At 37.0% G+C, this 15,524-nt stretch overlaps 1 protein-coding gene across 1 annotated transcript in view; it reads right to left on the bottom strand.

Annotated features, from left to right (window-relative positions):
- LOC123234091 (homeobox protein Meis2-like) overlaps positions 1 to 15,524 on the bottom strand; it is a gene marked incomplete at its 5' end in the record, with an annotated part of 217,243 nt that overhangs the window by 6,276 nt on the left and 195,443 nt on the right. The gene's annotated exons all lie outside the window — the stretch shown is intronic.

Raw genomic sequence — 15,524 nt, 5'->3', positions numbered from 1 at the left:
CCCTCCCCTTCTCCTTCTCCCCCTCCTCGGCTCCCCCGCTCCCCCATCTTTGGGAGATTCAGCTTTCCTTTGCAGCTGGCCATAAATGAGGACCAGGCTTTGCACTCTCTGCTTTCACAAGGTATTGTTAGGTCAGCAAAGCCATCAATTAGGCTGTCTGAAGTTTTATCACCAACACAGCAGCAATAAGTGCTGGCCCAGAAAGACTTCTGCTCTTCAGCAACTCCTGCAGTTTGAGCCTGTAAAGTCAGGGGTCATTTGGAGGTCAGTGCCAGTTGGGGGCGACCTTTTCAGCCAGTGCTGGGACACCCAGGGCAGAGGAGAAGGTAACTGCCAAAACCATAAACTGAGGCACCTTTCAACTCGACAGAAAGGGGCTGTCTCAGGTACACATGTTTAATATTAGTCCCAAAGTAACTTTTTAAAAATCAGGTAGTGGATGAATCACAGGAATGTTAGGGAGAGAGTCAGTTACTCCGTTAAAAAAGCCTGGATCTAATTTTGTTGGCAACCCCAAAATAAGTGCCTACTTCACGTTACTTTAATGTTTAATAATGCCCATCAAATATTCATGTACAAACTGAAGTAGGATGAGAAACAAGAATCCGCTTTATTTCTCCAAACTTAATGAAATCAGAGCAGATTCTGCCATTTGCCAGGTATCCTCGACGCCCCGATATTTTTACCAGATACAGCACTGCGCAGCGTGAAACTTTACAGGATTCGATAAGGGCTGTGGTTGTGAGTATGCGCATGCGTGCTTACACCGTGCCAGAATGCGGTTAGGTAATAGCTTACAAATAAAAATAACGTAAAACAAGAACAACTTTTAAGATTTCACCCCTTCCCCACCCCCCCCACTTTCAAATCTTAAGCAAAAATCTGCCTTAATGAAGTGTGGCCTTTGGCTCCTTTTCTCTTCAGGAATCTTAGTTTGCCATCATTCTGCTCCCAGTCCCCTGCTACTGCTATGTAGTCAAGGACTGAAAATTCAATTCTGCCTGACCTTACTCTCATACTTCTGATTAGACAGCGGAATCCCAGCATTCTTAGCTGAGCATCAAGTAGGCGCTAGGAGCTGCGCACTCCTACAAGGTTAAAGTCCATCACAGATGAGAAAAGACAGTCCACATTTATTTGTTTATACCTGCAGTAAGCACTCTAGAGGGAATTCCGCTAGACAGATGCCTAAATGCAGCAAGGAACACCAAAGGGCTCTTTTGCATATGGTGTTTGTATCCAAAACAAAGCACTTCTTGATGCCTTAAGAAAGTATCGCTCAGTTGTCAAAAATGCCTTTGGATGAGCTGAGGGGGAAAGCTTTAGTGATAGAACTTAAAAACAAAGGGAGAGTTGAATCTGGGTCTCTCTTCCTTCTCCAGTTTATCTTGAGATATTGGTGGCGATTTCAGCTTGGTTGCAGTATATCTGAGTGACCCTCTCACTAAGACTTCCAGCAGGGTTTCCCTTCTTCTAAGACAAAGGGTCAGAGATAGGAACTCAATTTCTCACCTCTTTCTAACACCTCTCTGGCTGTGCCAACAGAGAAGTGACCTGAACCTTTTGCATCCCAGCCACCTTTTATCAGCTCAAGTTAAGGCCAATAGAGATTATCAGAAAAGCTAGATAAGAATGTTTTCTCTTCTCCCAGAAGCTTCTAATGGACTATTCAGAAGGCAAGATTTTACCTCCTTTATGGGCTTCTTGCTAATCCTAGTTTTGTTTTTTTTCTTTGCTCCAACTCCTTGGGTAAAACGAATTGCTATTTTTTCCCTTTTTAATTTCACCCTTTTACTCTTTTATTATTTACATCTGGTAGTTGTTCCCTTATTTATGTCTCTCTCTCTCCAGTTCCCCAAAACACTCCCTCACTCACTGAGCAGCAAGGCATCATGGTTCTTAGTTCTCAGCAGGAGAACTCCACACTGTCTTCAAACAAATAATTAAGGGGAAGGTTAAAGGTTCACTTAAAGGTCATTTCTTTGGATACTCCTCAGAATGTTTACATTAGTCAAAAAAAAAAAAAAACGGGGGTCTGCTCAAAAGGTTTTTCAATGAGGTTTACACAACAATACAGAACATTAAAAAAGCATTCTGTGTCCTAGCAGGTCTTTATAGGCACGCTGAACTTGGAAATGCCACTCCAGGATTACATTTTCAGCGAGTTACCATGGCATGGACTTGATGTTCATTAGAAGTTATGGCAGTGGCTTTTTTGGGGGCCTCAATTGGCCTACTTCTGCTCAACATATATGAATAGAAATCTCCAAAGCATTTCATCCATAACTTATTTTTTTTCCCAGAGGATAATGGAAGTTTTAGTGTTGCCCACTGATCCCATTTGGAATTTCCAAAATTGTTTCTCCCCGAAGATATGATTTATTCCTATCACCATTCCAGTCTAGATGCATAATTCTACCATCTTTCCAAGATTTCACAGTGTTTAAAAAATAAACTATTGAGGTAGCTGAAATTCTTGATCAAAGGATCACTTATAAATATTGCAGATGGTTTTAAAAAAATAACTAGCAATAATATGAATTGCTCATTAGAAGGAAATTTTCATGTTAAAAAAACCCTCAATGTTGCCATGGGAGCCAGAAGTCTTTCTACCAGAAAACATACCAAAGTTTTCAGTACATCTGAATTATTTTTTCCCCCAAGCTAGGTCTGATTTTAATTTGTTTAATATTGGTAAAAGGACATTTCTGTCCATAATCATTTTATAGAATTATGACAGATAAGCAAACTTTTTCCATTTCCTCTGGTCTATTTGAAGCAATTTTTTATATTGTAACAACAAAAAATAGATATTCTATTAGACTGGATTAGTAATAGTAGATGATTATCCATTTAGATTCCTTGTAAAATTTGTAGGTTCTAATGTGCAAACTATTGGACTTGGACCTTTCCAGTTTCATTCACATGGAAAAATTCAACTTAGTGGGTCAGAAACAAAAGGCTTATTTAAAGAGAGCTTAGAAGGTTTCTTGGACATTAAATGATTCTTACAAAATAACATTTTGATGAGTTAAGTGTAAATGAATCAGACACATATGGATTAAGTTATACTTGAATTTCACACAGGTTTTACAAATAAGAAGAGAGGGTCTTGGCAAAAACTTTTTTGGATTTTGCCAAACCCAAAACATTTAAAAAATTGTTCAAGGCATCCAAGGAACCAAAATGTATCAGGCTTCACCCAACTTAAAAAAAAAAAAGAGTCCCATCAATTCCAAGAGATTGCTAAGTTTCCTCTTTATTCAATATTTAAAAATTCATTGTGCTCTACACACTCCATAATGTCATTTTATAATAATTAAGTTGTGAGAATTTGATAGACTGCCATCTTAAGAAAATATTATATCCCTAAAAGGTGAGATTTTTTTTGAATACCTAAAACTTAGGTATCAAACAGCTGCTAAAACTATTTTGAGATTTGGGTAGCTTGTGTGTGAGAGAATTTTTATGCAACAAGTCCTGAGACTTAGCACCTGGTGTCTTTTTAAGAACTACACATTATTCTATTTGTGAGTATAGTACTTAGAAAATTAGCACCCTAAAATATACTGGCTCCATTGATTTGTATTGTCTCTGGTTAGATTCTAGACATTTCACTCTGAATATATAACTTAAGGATGCAAGCACGACTGCAAACTTTCCATCTAAAATTCACCTGAAAAGAAGATACTTCAATACAGGTGATACTTAAAATATAACTAACTTTAAGGGGAACCTGTTCTTATAATGTAGTGACATTTGAAAATAATCCAACTTCTCTACTCCATTATTTTCCCCAGAGGAAACAAATATGCAAAAAAAAATCCAGTGGATATCATTAAGAATCATCTTTTTTCTTGGAATATCTCCTTGAGACCAATATCCTCCTTAAAGGAGAGACAGACTACTTGGCTTTGTATACTTCTTTGCAACTGAAATCTGACCACTCTGGTTTTTCTTTTAAAGAATTTTTTACTCCCAAGCATATTTCAGACTGACAGAAGTAGGCTTGGGTGTCATACCTGATTGTTTGGTTTCTTTTCTTTTTTCTTCTCCACCCCCCCTTTAAATGGCTGATAAATCCCTTCTTTCTGGTTCACTTACTCTATGCCACACCTGGTAACCAATTCCTCTAGGCAGCATTCCTTTTGTAAGAAAATGCAAGGCAAAGTGCTGTCACCTGGAACTTTTCCAGGCCTGAAGATTCTCCTCAGTCAAGAATATTAAGACTTGCAATCATTTTCATTGGAAGGGTTGGGTAAATAGGTAGAACTTAATTGTTGACTTAAAGAGGGGATATCCAATAAACTGGGGGGGGTGATGCAGGTACACAATCTAGATCTTGACATTTCACAAATTAAAAGCACCTTCACACTCATCTACCACAAATATTCACACATAGGGGTCTCATTTGCAAAGCCTGAACTTGAAAGTTCCAAGAAAGATACTTCAATCCTGGCAACTGAAAGTTTTTGTCTTTTTTTTCCTTCTTTCCTTCCTTCTTTGCTTCCTTCCTTCCTTCCACCAACATATAGGTAATTCAGTTATTAGGTTTCCTCATTTTTTCTCCCTCAAGATCATAAGAAAGCAATTCTCTCTGTGTTGTGTTTCTGGCTAAGAGTGAGACTTTTCCAAAGAAGGCATTAAAATAACTAAATCAGTTAAGCAAGTTTAATGCTTTGAAAGGAGTGCTCAGACACATGAATGACTGGCTATGTTGCAAACCCATTTTACATCAATGGCTAGACAGTGGGGTTTCTTAGACAAGTAGTTGATGTACCCATAAGACAGATGAATGGGGATGATATATACCTCCTAATGTTATTTCCACAAGCTTTAAATAATTTCTATGAGTTCAGAATGACAATGTTGCAACATTAGGTTTGTACATAAAACTTTATTTATGCCACAGTTTTGTTGTTTTTTTTTCAGAGTGGAGAATTCCCTCCACCAATATAGATGATAACCAGTCTACAAGTTAAAAGAATGAGGAGTTAACTAATGTATGTAGAGGTACACTGACTTACCTAAGATCCTACCAGTGGTATTTTGACTCCTACCAGTGATATTTTGATCTCCATCTCTTTGCTTAAAAGACCAGAGGAAATAAAGACATTTTGCTAGCCAACATCACAAATCTATGAACATCTCTGAACACACTCTCATTAGATGGAATATCTACTAATAAAGTAGGCCAGATAAAATTGTAAAGAAGGCAAAAAATGGGAGACCTCAAAAGATCAGCTTTAAGTTCCTTTACAACTGAATATCTTCTATTACCCTAAACATTTGTCCTTGATTGTCCCTTACCTGTTCATTCAGCATTCTTCTTCTGTCTGTTCCTATCTTGAACTCCCAGAGCCTACAAACCTTTGGAATGCCTGGACTTTTCTTCTACTAAATTCCACAACCTTTGGCCCTAACTTCCTTTCTCAATGCCATGTGTCTGACTTTTCTGGCTTTCTCCTAAATTCTTTTAAAATTTACCTGCCTCCTGCTACCTTAAAAAAAGTTTTTAAAAAGGACAGTGTTTTTTCAGAGGGGACAGTTAACCAATCCAATAAGCAAACTCCTGTTGACCTAGCAAGCTGCCTATGATGTGAGGCAAGTCATTTAACCACTCGGGGGTTTAGATTCAAAATGTGTAAAATGAGGGAGTTGGACTGGATGATCTCTGAGGCTCCTTGAAGTGCTAAGATTCCATACTAATGATATAGCTTCAAGGCAACACTCATGTAATGCATCAGTGGCATTTTGTTCACAATGTCTTAATTCAAACTGGATTGTGTAACTCTGATGGTGGGATTTTCAAATACTATGGCAGGTGGGAAGGGAGATATTTGGAGCAGATGGACTTTTCATTGCCCTCAGATTCTAAGTGAATAGGTTGCCACCTAAATCTGCCTATGCACAGGGCCAGACTTGTTTGCTCAAATCAAATTTAATGCACATGCTTTCTATATATCTACAACATTTTACTCACTTGCCCTAGGCCTAGAACAGTTTATAACGATTTCATTCATTTTATTACATGGGTATGAACTTCCTGGAGGTAAAGCCAGATCAGTAAAGTATTGCTGGTAGGTTGATACAACTAGGGTACATACTTGCACGCCTTACATAATTAACAATGTGGCTTTTAGGGTGGAGGGGATGGGCAATAGCTTTGGAGAAATTTCAAACTACATAAAAGTTATATTTTGTTTCATTTATAATACTGAGTAACAATAAACACTATTCCATTAATTTAATCACATCTGATGGCACATAACAAAACATTACAGCAGTTACGATTTTTGAAGCGCTATTACTCTTTTAGAATGTCATCAGATTATTCATAAACTCTAAAGACAATCTTTTAGAGTTACTTGAAACTCAAGGAAAAGAAACACAGATTTTCTTAGCTTTTCACAAATAGGATCTATCCACTTAAAGATAAAATGCTAAGTCAATAGACTTAAGATATAGCATGTTACTTCAGACCTGTACTTGATTTATTGATGATGAGAATCACCTAGAAACTGAATTACTTTGAAAGTTTTACTATTGATATTTAAATTCCAAGTCCATATCCCTACCGCTTATGGGAGGTTCTGAAAACAGTCTCTTTCTCCAATACCAAAGGAACATGGCAATTTTGCTTTGGCCTATCAACAGGAAACACCATAAGCCATTTCCAAATGGATCCTTAATTCCCAAACCTGTTCATTTGTTTGGCTACTACATGCTGACTGGATTTTTCAACCACTTAAGTCACCTGACAGTCACTTACAAACGTTTCTTGAGAGTTGCTATTAAGTTTTCGTCATTTACTAATTCGCCCTAAGAGGAGACAATCCTGATGAATTTAGCATCTGTTTAACTTTTATGCTCACCTTTGATGGAAGTATTAATTCTCTATCCTACTTCTCAGTGGAAACTACCTAAGCATTAACTTGCCAGGAAAAAAATGCACTGAGCTGTTTAGCAATTATGTATTAGATGTGTTTGAAGAGATCAAGGTGCACTCATATGCCCTGTGCTATGGATATATCTCTGATTAGCTTGTCATCCGCTCTGAAGAAGATGTAGGCTGATTCTTCTAGACTGTAGAGCAGGCCAGCTGTTAGCTGCCTGTCAAGCCCTCAAGTGGACAAGTAGTCCAGGAGCAAAAATGTCACTCCTTTGATCTGGCAAGGAGCAGCTGCTGATTTATAGAGTAGGACTTTGTTCTTCCGTTCTATTTTACTTTCTTTCCTAAGGCAGAACCACAAAATCCAGGAGAAAAAAAAGTGCCGTTCCCTGCAACATCAACAAGCTCTGACAACTGAAACAGGGTTTTTCTTGGCCCTAACAAAGCTCTCAGGCATCTCCTTTGACGCTCACCTTTTCCTCCCTCCCACTCCCCCCCCCCCTTTTGCAATGCGGTAGTTATTGTTTAATTCAGCTTCTGTAAATGGAATGGACTCTGGCCAGCAAGCCTGGGGCATAAACACACCTGTATGAAAGGAGCCTTATTGTAGCAACCATCTACAACCAAGCTGCACATGAACTACCAGTTCCTGAGTTCAGAAAGAACATTCCATTTTTCCTGACAGCAAATTTTACCCTAAGTAAGCTTCTATTTTTGGAGCCATTGACCTACTCATTGTAGGAAATTGACCAAATTTCAACCATTTCCTCCCCTCGATTGTCATTAAAATATTCAGATTGAAGAGAAAAAATAATTAGTCTGGAAAATGTCTCCCCCCTCCCAACCAATTGCTACAGAATAGACCCCATTTAGTAATTTGATCTGTCTAATCTTAATATAATTTTCATTATATCTAGAGAGACAGTGGCATATTGGGCACTTGGTATTAGGGGCTGGATTCAAGTCCTTTTTCTCTGACATATGCTAGCTGTGTGACTATGGTCAAGCCTTTTGCTCTCCCAAGCAATTTTCAAAGTGTATGAAGCACAGCTGGATTTTTGTTTTACATCAATGGAGGGAGTTTCCACACCAGAAGTGATTTCCATATACTGATGAAATTATATGTCTGTCCCCCTATAATAATTTTGATCATTTAAAAACTAAAGAAAGTGTATTAAAATAGGTTAGCAAAAATGATCCCAAAGTAGTCAAAGCATTGGTTTCCATAATGCTGGTCTTGTTATCACCAACTTACACTGACAAAAGCCTTCTTGAATAACCTTTGGAGAAATTACCAAATAAGCTACCCACATCTCACTTGCTAAGAATATGGCCTCATGCTCATTATCATATTCTCAAGAGGATCAACCTGCCAGGTCAGTGAAGCTTTGTATGAAAGGTAGAAAATTATTTCTGTGTGCTAGAAGATATGCTTCATGAATTTACTGCCAGCATTTTTTTAAAAAAATCAACCTACATTTCTTGCCAATTATTTTTCTAAAACTTACTACTGACCTACCAGTGATGAATGAATATCGAAAAAATAAGTAAATAAATTCTTTGAAAACTCAAAAGGAATTGAATCTTCTTTTGTCGAAGAGAGGAAAACAGATGTCTTCTGGTCTTAAGATACATAGAAGCATGGAGTTAGAAGAAGAACATGGAGATCATCTGAGCCAACAGTTCTCAAACTTTTTGTTCTCGGAGCTACTTTACAATCTTATAAATTATTGAGGAATTCCCAATGAGCTTTTTGTTTATGTGGACTATATCTATCAATATTTACCATATTAAGAGTGAAAATTTCTTAATATTTTTATGAAAACTGTTTGTGGTGCCCATGAGTCCCTGGACCATATTTTGAGAACCCTGATCTATTCTAACCCAGAGATGTTAAGGGACACCCTCTACCTGAGGTTTGCCAGAATCTCGTTTTCTGGGTTATTTTATTTCTATTTTCTGCTTCTTTTGATGGTATATTTTTAATCCATTTTGAAGATTTCTGAAAATAGATTTTATTCTGATTGGTATAAACTTCTCTCCTATTTTGTATGTAAATATGTTTGTTATTTCCAAATATTGACTATTTTCCTTTACTGAAGATGATAGAGATATCTAAGAAAATACAAAAACAATATAGCCAACAATCTCCATGGCAAAAACATAAAGAAGATGGTTAAATCAAGATAACACTGAATATTCCTTGATTTTCTAGTGAGTATAGCAATATCTTTTGAGTTCAAAATGAAATTCATCTTGCTCCTAATTTTTTTTTAAACCTTAACTTCTGTGTATTGGCTCCTAGGTGGAAGAGTGGTAAGGGTGGGCAATGGGGGTCAAGTGACTTGCCCAGGGTCACTTGGCTGGGAAATGTCTGAGGCCGGATTTGAACCTAAGACCTTCCATCTCTAGGCCTGACTCTCAATCCACTGAGCTACCCAGCTGCCCCTTGCTCCTAATTTTTGAAGTTGTTGGGGACCAGTGGGTGGCTCAGTGGTTTGAGATTCAGGCCTAGAGGTCAGAAGTCTTAGGTTCAGGTCTGGCCACAGACACTTCCTACCTGTGTTACCCTGATCAAGTCACTTAACCCTTTTGCCTAGCCCTTATCACTCTTCTGACTTGGAACCAATGCACACTATTGATTCTAAGAAAGAGGGTTAGAGTTTTTAATAAAATAAAATAAAATAAAATAAGCTGTTGAACTTTAAATTTAATTCAGTTCAATAAATAAGAATATCTGAAGGGGAGTAGTGTGAAATAGTAACTTCGTAAAAGTATGCAGAGTGCCCTGAAATCCCAGACACTGAATTTGTGAGGATTCATCAAAGGTTTTTAATCATGAGTAAAAATGATGAGAGTTATGCTTAAAAAAGATTACACAAGCAAGATGTTTTGGAGAGGAGAGAGAATGTAATCATGAGGACCAGCTAGATCCATTACAATAAATAGTCTAAGTGAGAGCTGATGAATCAGAGGGAAAGGGAAGGAACATAACATGCATTTATTAAGCACGTAATGTGACTGGCCTTATGCTAAGTGCTTTACAAATATTATGTCTTTTGATCTAGGGGAGTAGCAGTGAGAATAGAAAGGAAGGAATGGGTGCAAGAGACACTTACAGGGCTTGGAATTTGGTTAGACATAGGAAGTGATGGGAAAAAAAAAGATCAGAAGTAAATGGGGCTATAATGGTGCTATCATCAGAAAAAGAATCAAAGAGAAAGGCAGGGTTCCTTCCCCCTTCTGGAGGTGATGGTGAAGGAGATTATTAGCTAAGTTTTGTACATATTAAATTTGATTGTAATTGGGACATCAAATGGCATCTTGAACATGGAGTTGGGAACATGGGGCTTGATCTCTGAAGAGTGGTTAGAGCTGGAGAGAGAAATTTGGGCATCTTTCCATAAAGTTTATAATGAAAGTCAAAATGTAAATGGAAAGCAGCTAGGTGCACCAGTGGATAGAGTTCCTGGCCTCAAGTCAGGAAGACTCATCTTCCAGAGGTGGCATCAAACCTCAGGCACTTACTAGTTACATGACCCTGGGCAAATCACTTAACCCAGTTTGCTTCAGTTCCTCATCTGCAAAATAAGCTGGAGAAGGAGATAGCAAATGACTCCAGTATCTTGACCAACAAAACCCAAAATTGGGTCACAAAAAGACTGAAATGACTAAACAACAGCAAAGTGTAGACAAATTTGCCAAGACAGAAGAGAAGCCCAAGGATAGAATCTTGGAGGATGTTTCTATTTATGTAGTGGCGGAAAGACAAGTGAAACAGTCAGATATGAAATGGTAAGACAGATAGGAAGAGAATGATAAAAGTGCAGTGTCAGATAAGATATGGAAAAAAAGAGCATCAATAATGAAAGGATAATCAATGATAACATTTTAGCTATAGAGAGTAAGTCAAGTTATCAAGCATTTATTAACCACTTACTAAAGAAACATAAAAACAGCTTCTGCCTTCAGGAAACTCACAATCTAATGGGGGCTAAGGAGAGAGAACATGGAAATAGGTATGTAAAAAAAATATACACAAAATAACTTGGAGACAATCTCTGAGAAGCCTTTATAGTTGGTGGGGGTGGGTGATAAGGGGGGTGGGGTTGGGAAGAAAGGCAAGGACTGCAAAGGTTTCTCACAGAGGGTGAGATTTTAGTTGAGATTTGAAGAATGCCAGAAGAGATGAGGAAGAAAAGAACTCCAGGCATAGGAGATAGCCAGAAAATGGGTGGAGTTGGGAGCAAGGACAATGAGGAATTAAATACCAAAAGAGGACTTTGGTTTCCATGATAAGGAGGCAATTAGTGCCTTCTGAAAGAATAGCTTCAATATTGTGGTGGAGACAATAGACATCTTATAGATATAAAATGTTCTAGGAACTATAGTCTTCAGCTTTTTTCCCCTTTTATTAATTATTTGGAATAAGGCCCAGATAACATAGTTTTCAGTTTTTCAAATGACTGCAAACTGAGAGGTATAGTTAATGCATTACAGGACAGAGTCAAGAAGCAAAATTATTTCTATAGGGCAGAATGCTCAGTTGCCTGAATAAGACAAAATGTAATAGTGATGAATATGAAGTCCTACACTTGGAGTCAAAGAAACATTATACAAGTGCAGAACGGAGAGACAACAATTCATGAAGAAAAGGCATCTACGAGCAGAAGCAGGGGAAAGAGGTGGTTTAGTGGACTATGAACTCAATATGAGTCAATAGAATGATTTGTTGGCCAAGAAAGTTACTGAAATCAAAGGCTAGAGAAATAGAGGTATATTGTCCCAAATGAGTGGACAGATAGATCCACTGTATTCTGCCCTGGCCATAATCTATCTTTGTATTGTCATTATTACAAGGCATCACAGTTTAGCAAAGAGACTAGTTGTGGTGCCTATTAAATGCCAAGCTCAGGAGTTTAGATTAAAATGATTCAAATGCAGGTCTCTGTAGACTTTTGAGTCACATAAAGAAAAGTATGTCTGAGGAAGATTTTTTTCATTAGTTTTTATGATTGGAGTGAGGATGATGTGATGGTGACCCAAACAAAAACCTTGGGCAGAGAACTTAAAAAGAGCAGCAAAATTCCAAAGATGTGACAGAGAAAGAATATTTCTGAATTGGGTGAAGAACTGGCTATGTAGGGAACAAAAAGATAGAACATTTTTAAAAAAGAAAACGAAGGTTTAAAAAAACAAACTGGATACCAGGAAAGATGAAAATAGAATTAAAAACAATGCAAAAATTAGGAAAGGATCTCTTTTTGGTGAGTGGTGAAGGTATAGGGTAAAGATGTGATTTTTTATTTTTTATTTTAAGGTAAGATATATATTACTATTTGAGATATTAATATATAAGGTACCTTATATATTAAGATATATAAGATATATTTTATTTTAAGATATTTTAATATATTAAATATTCCAGTACCAAGATTCTTGGAGGGATCATAAATCTTAACTCAGAAGAGACCTCAGAGACTATTTTGTCCAATCTTCTTATTTTTAGGGTGAGGAAACTGAGACTCAGTGAATCCCCGTGACTTGCCTAGGGTTATTCAGGTAGTAAGTGGCATGTCTGAGCTTCAAACTCAGTATTAGTTTTTCCACACCATATTGTCATATAGGTACTTGGATGACACATAGGACTAAAGAACAGTGAGAGAGGTTAGGGCTGAAGGTATAGATATAAACAAAATCCTTTTAATGGATGAGAACATGACTCATTAATCTTTGTATCTTCCCCATGGGCCTACCTCAGGGCACTACACATTATAGAAACTTTATAAATGTTTGTTGAGCAAATGAATAGATTTGGAGACCAACTCATCTTTTTCTTCCTCACTCTCAAATTATCTGTATTATGGGGCTATAATAAAGTATGACCAACTGCCTATAGCAAAAGAATGTTATATCCTCTTCTTAAAGTATCCCCGATGAGGGTTCAGTGGCTCCAAAATAGGCCACTGTGGTATATCAATAAATAAATTTCAATTGTCAATAAAAAAGACACCAACAAATCCTCTAATAACCCCCTTTCCAAAGTATATTCCCTTGAAACAGATAAATAAAATCCTTAAATAGAGTTTTAAAAAAACGAATATTTCAGTGAGAAAGCACTCACAGTCATTTCTATTAGGTCTCCTTTCATTTTCTTTTCATCCAAAGAATTTGTAGGCCTTATTTTTGGAGGCCTGTGGCCAATTAAATTATAGAAGTCCTAATCTGTGCTAGTATATGATAACTTTTTTGTTTAATGGTGACTTAGATGAAAGGTTATTTTTTTTTTCACCATATGTGTGAAAATCCAAGAGGACTGACTATGGACTTGTTAAATAATACCACAGGGCAATCAATCTTTTTTTTTTCTTTTTTGAAGGGCAAATTTTCTCTAGGTGGTGGCTACTAAATTAGACTAGAACGGATTTAAAAAAAAATGTTCCATTTAAAAGAGACTCCCATTAGGTGTGATGGCTCCCAAACTGTAATCTTCTTTTAAACCATATTTTACTTTTCAAATTGACTTTTATGGTGAAAAAGCTATCACTTTCCCTAACCTGGTGGTGAAACAAATGGTACTGAATTCCCAGTCCTTCAACTCAGGGGCAAACTAACTCACAGCATCAGCAACCTAAAAGGGTTGGTGTTGGTTTTTTTTTTTTTTTTTTTTTTTTGTGGTGGAGGGGGTATGCATGTGAATATCCCCCTATCCCTTTCATTTCTTTGCTGGGTTCCTTTCTCTAAATCAGCAGGGGAGGTTAAAAAGATCAGATTGATGTTTCCCTGAAGTGTTTGGATGGGCTAGGCTCTTATCTTTATTTCAGTTCTCCTGCTGGTTTAGAAGAAAGGATATGGCAGAAAAGAAGTGGGGAAGATTGGCAATATTTTGAGGACCCTTTTCTCAACCCTCCTAGTCTTTACTAAGTTGTAGGTGGTTTCCTAGTTTAAAAGGCTAAGGGTTTTGTTTTGTTTTAAAAAACAACAACACTTAAAGTGAATAGTAAATAGGAAAGCTATTGGGTATTAGTAAATTTGGGGTTTTTTTTAACCAAAAAAAAAAAAAAAAGAAAAGAAAAGAAAAATCCTGAGATTAATCACCTGCATAAAATATAGGTAACTGTTGGAGAAATTATAGGAAATGTCATTCTATACATCTACATCTTACATACACATAATATATTTTCTATTGGTTTAAAAAAATATGGATAATGGAATCCAAATGCCACGTAACTAGCTCATATAAATATTTGAGAGGATGCTAGTAAGACAAAATATCCACGAAAAGCTCATTTAAAGTCATTTACAATTATCTTCAGGCATATACTATCACCCTAAAATTATTATTAAAATTTAAAAATTAAATTGCTATGAAAATGTTATTGCCAGAAGTTTTAAAAAATCCTTTGGCTATTCAAGCTTTCATATAACAACAATGAGTAATTTGATCAAAATCGAGGAGCAAACGTTAAAAAGTAAGGGTTTCCTCCTCTTAGTGATAAAACAATACTTTAAAAAAGTTTAAGAGAGGCTGCTCAAGTAGGTAAGTACACTGCTATTCCTATGGAACTCCCACAGATGTTATAGTCAGTCTTTCCAATATTATCACTCACAAAATTTTATCCTCATCATAATCATAAAAGACATAAAATGTATCTTTATAAATCACAAGAGACCCAGAAAATCTGCAACATTGTCAAATCAGCTTTAACCCTAAAAAAAAAAATAGCCTCAGCATTTCTATAGCTCTTAAAGGTTTGCAAAGAGCTTTATATGTGCTATTTTATTTGATCCCCCTTTGAGGGGGATGCTATTATTATCATCCCCATTTTACAGATGAGGAATCTGAGGCAGAGAGAGGTTAGGTGACTTTCCCAGAATCACAGGGCTAGTAAGTATCTGAGGCAGGACTCAAACTCGAATCTTCCTTATTCCAAGTTTCATACTCTATCCACTGCACCACCTGGTTGTCCTGGTCATAGTTTTCAAGTGTTTAGATAAGAAACTTGACAAGAAAAATAGAGAGCTTAAATAATTTCTGCTTCAAAAATAGGGATACGAGCAGCAATGTGCTAATAAGTATTTAACAACTGAACTCCCCTCCTACTCCCCAAATGTTTTTAGGACCTTCTTTTAAGTCTAATGTGGATTATTAACATTCTCCTATCACTTTCTTGTTTAGACAACTGATAAAATAATAATAAGGGGGCAGCTGGGTAGCTCAGTGGAGTGAGAGTCAGGCCTAGAGACAGGAGGTCCTAGGTTCAAACCCGGCCTCAGCCACTTCCCAGCTGTGTGACCCTGGGCAAGTCACTTGACCCCCATTGCCCACCCTTACCACTCTTCCACCTATGAGACAATACACCAAAGTACAAGGGTTTAAAAAATAATAATAATAAATAAGGCCCTGATTCATAGAGTTTGCTGATTTCTGAGGTGTAAACACTCACACTGAAAAATTTTAAATGGCTCTTCTGAATTAGTCCAACACACCCCTAGATATGTCATTCTCACTACCAAGCTTCCCTTCAAGACACCTCACTTTGGTTGTCTTAACTATGTAGACAGCAAGTCAATACTGGGAGAGTGCTTTAAATATGCAGTAAATTTTATTGGTCCTCTATGGGGTAAGAAC

The sequence above is a fragment of the Gracilinanus agilis genome, chromosome 2 (assembly GCF_016433145.1).
Source record: "Gracilinanus agilis isolate LMUSP501 chromosome 2, AgileGrace, whole genome shotgun sequence".
Taxonomy (NCBI): Eukaryota; Metazoa; Chordata; class Mammalia; order Didelphimorphia; family Didelphidae; genus Gracilinanus; species Gracilinanus agilis.
This window is presented reverse-complemented; position numbering and strand designations above follow the sequence as displayed.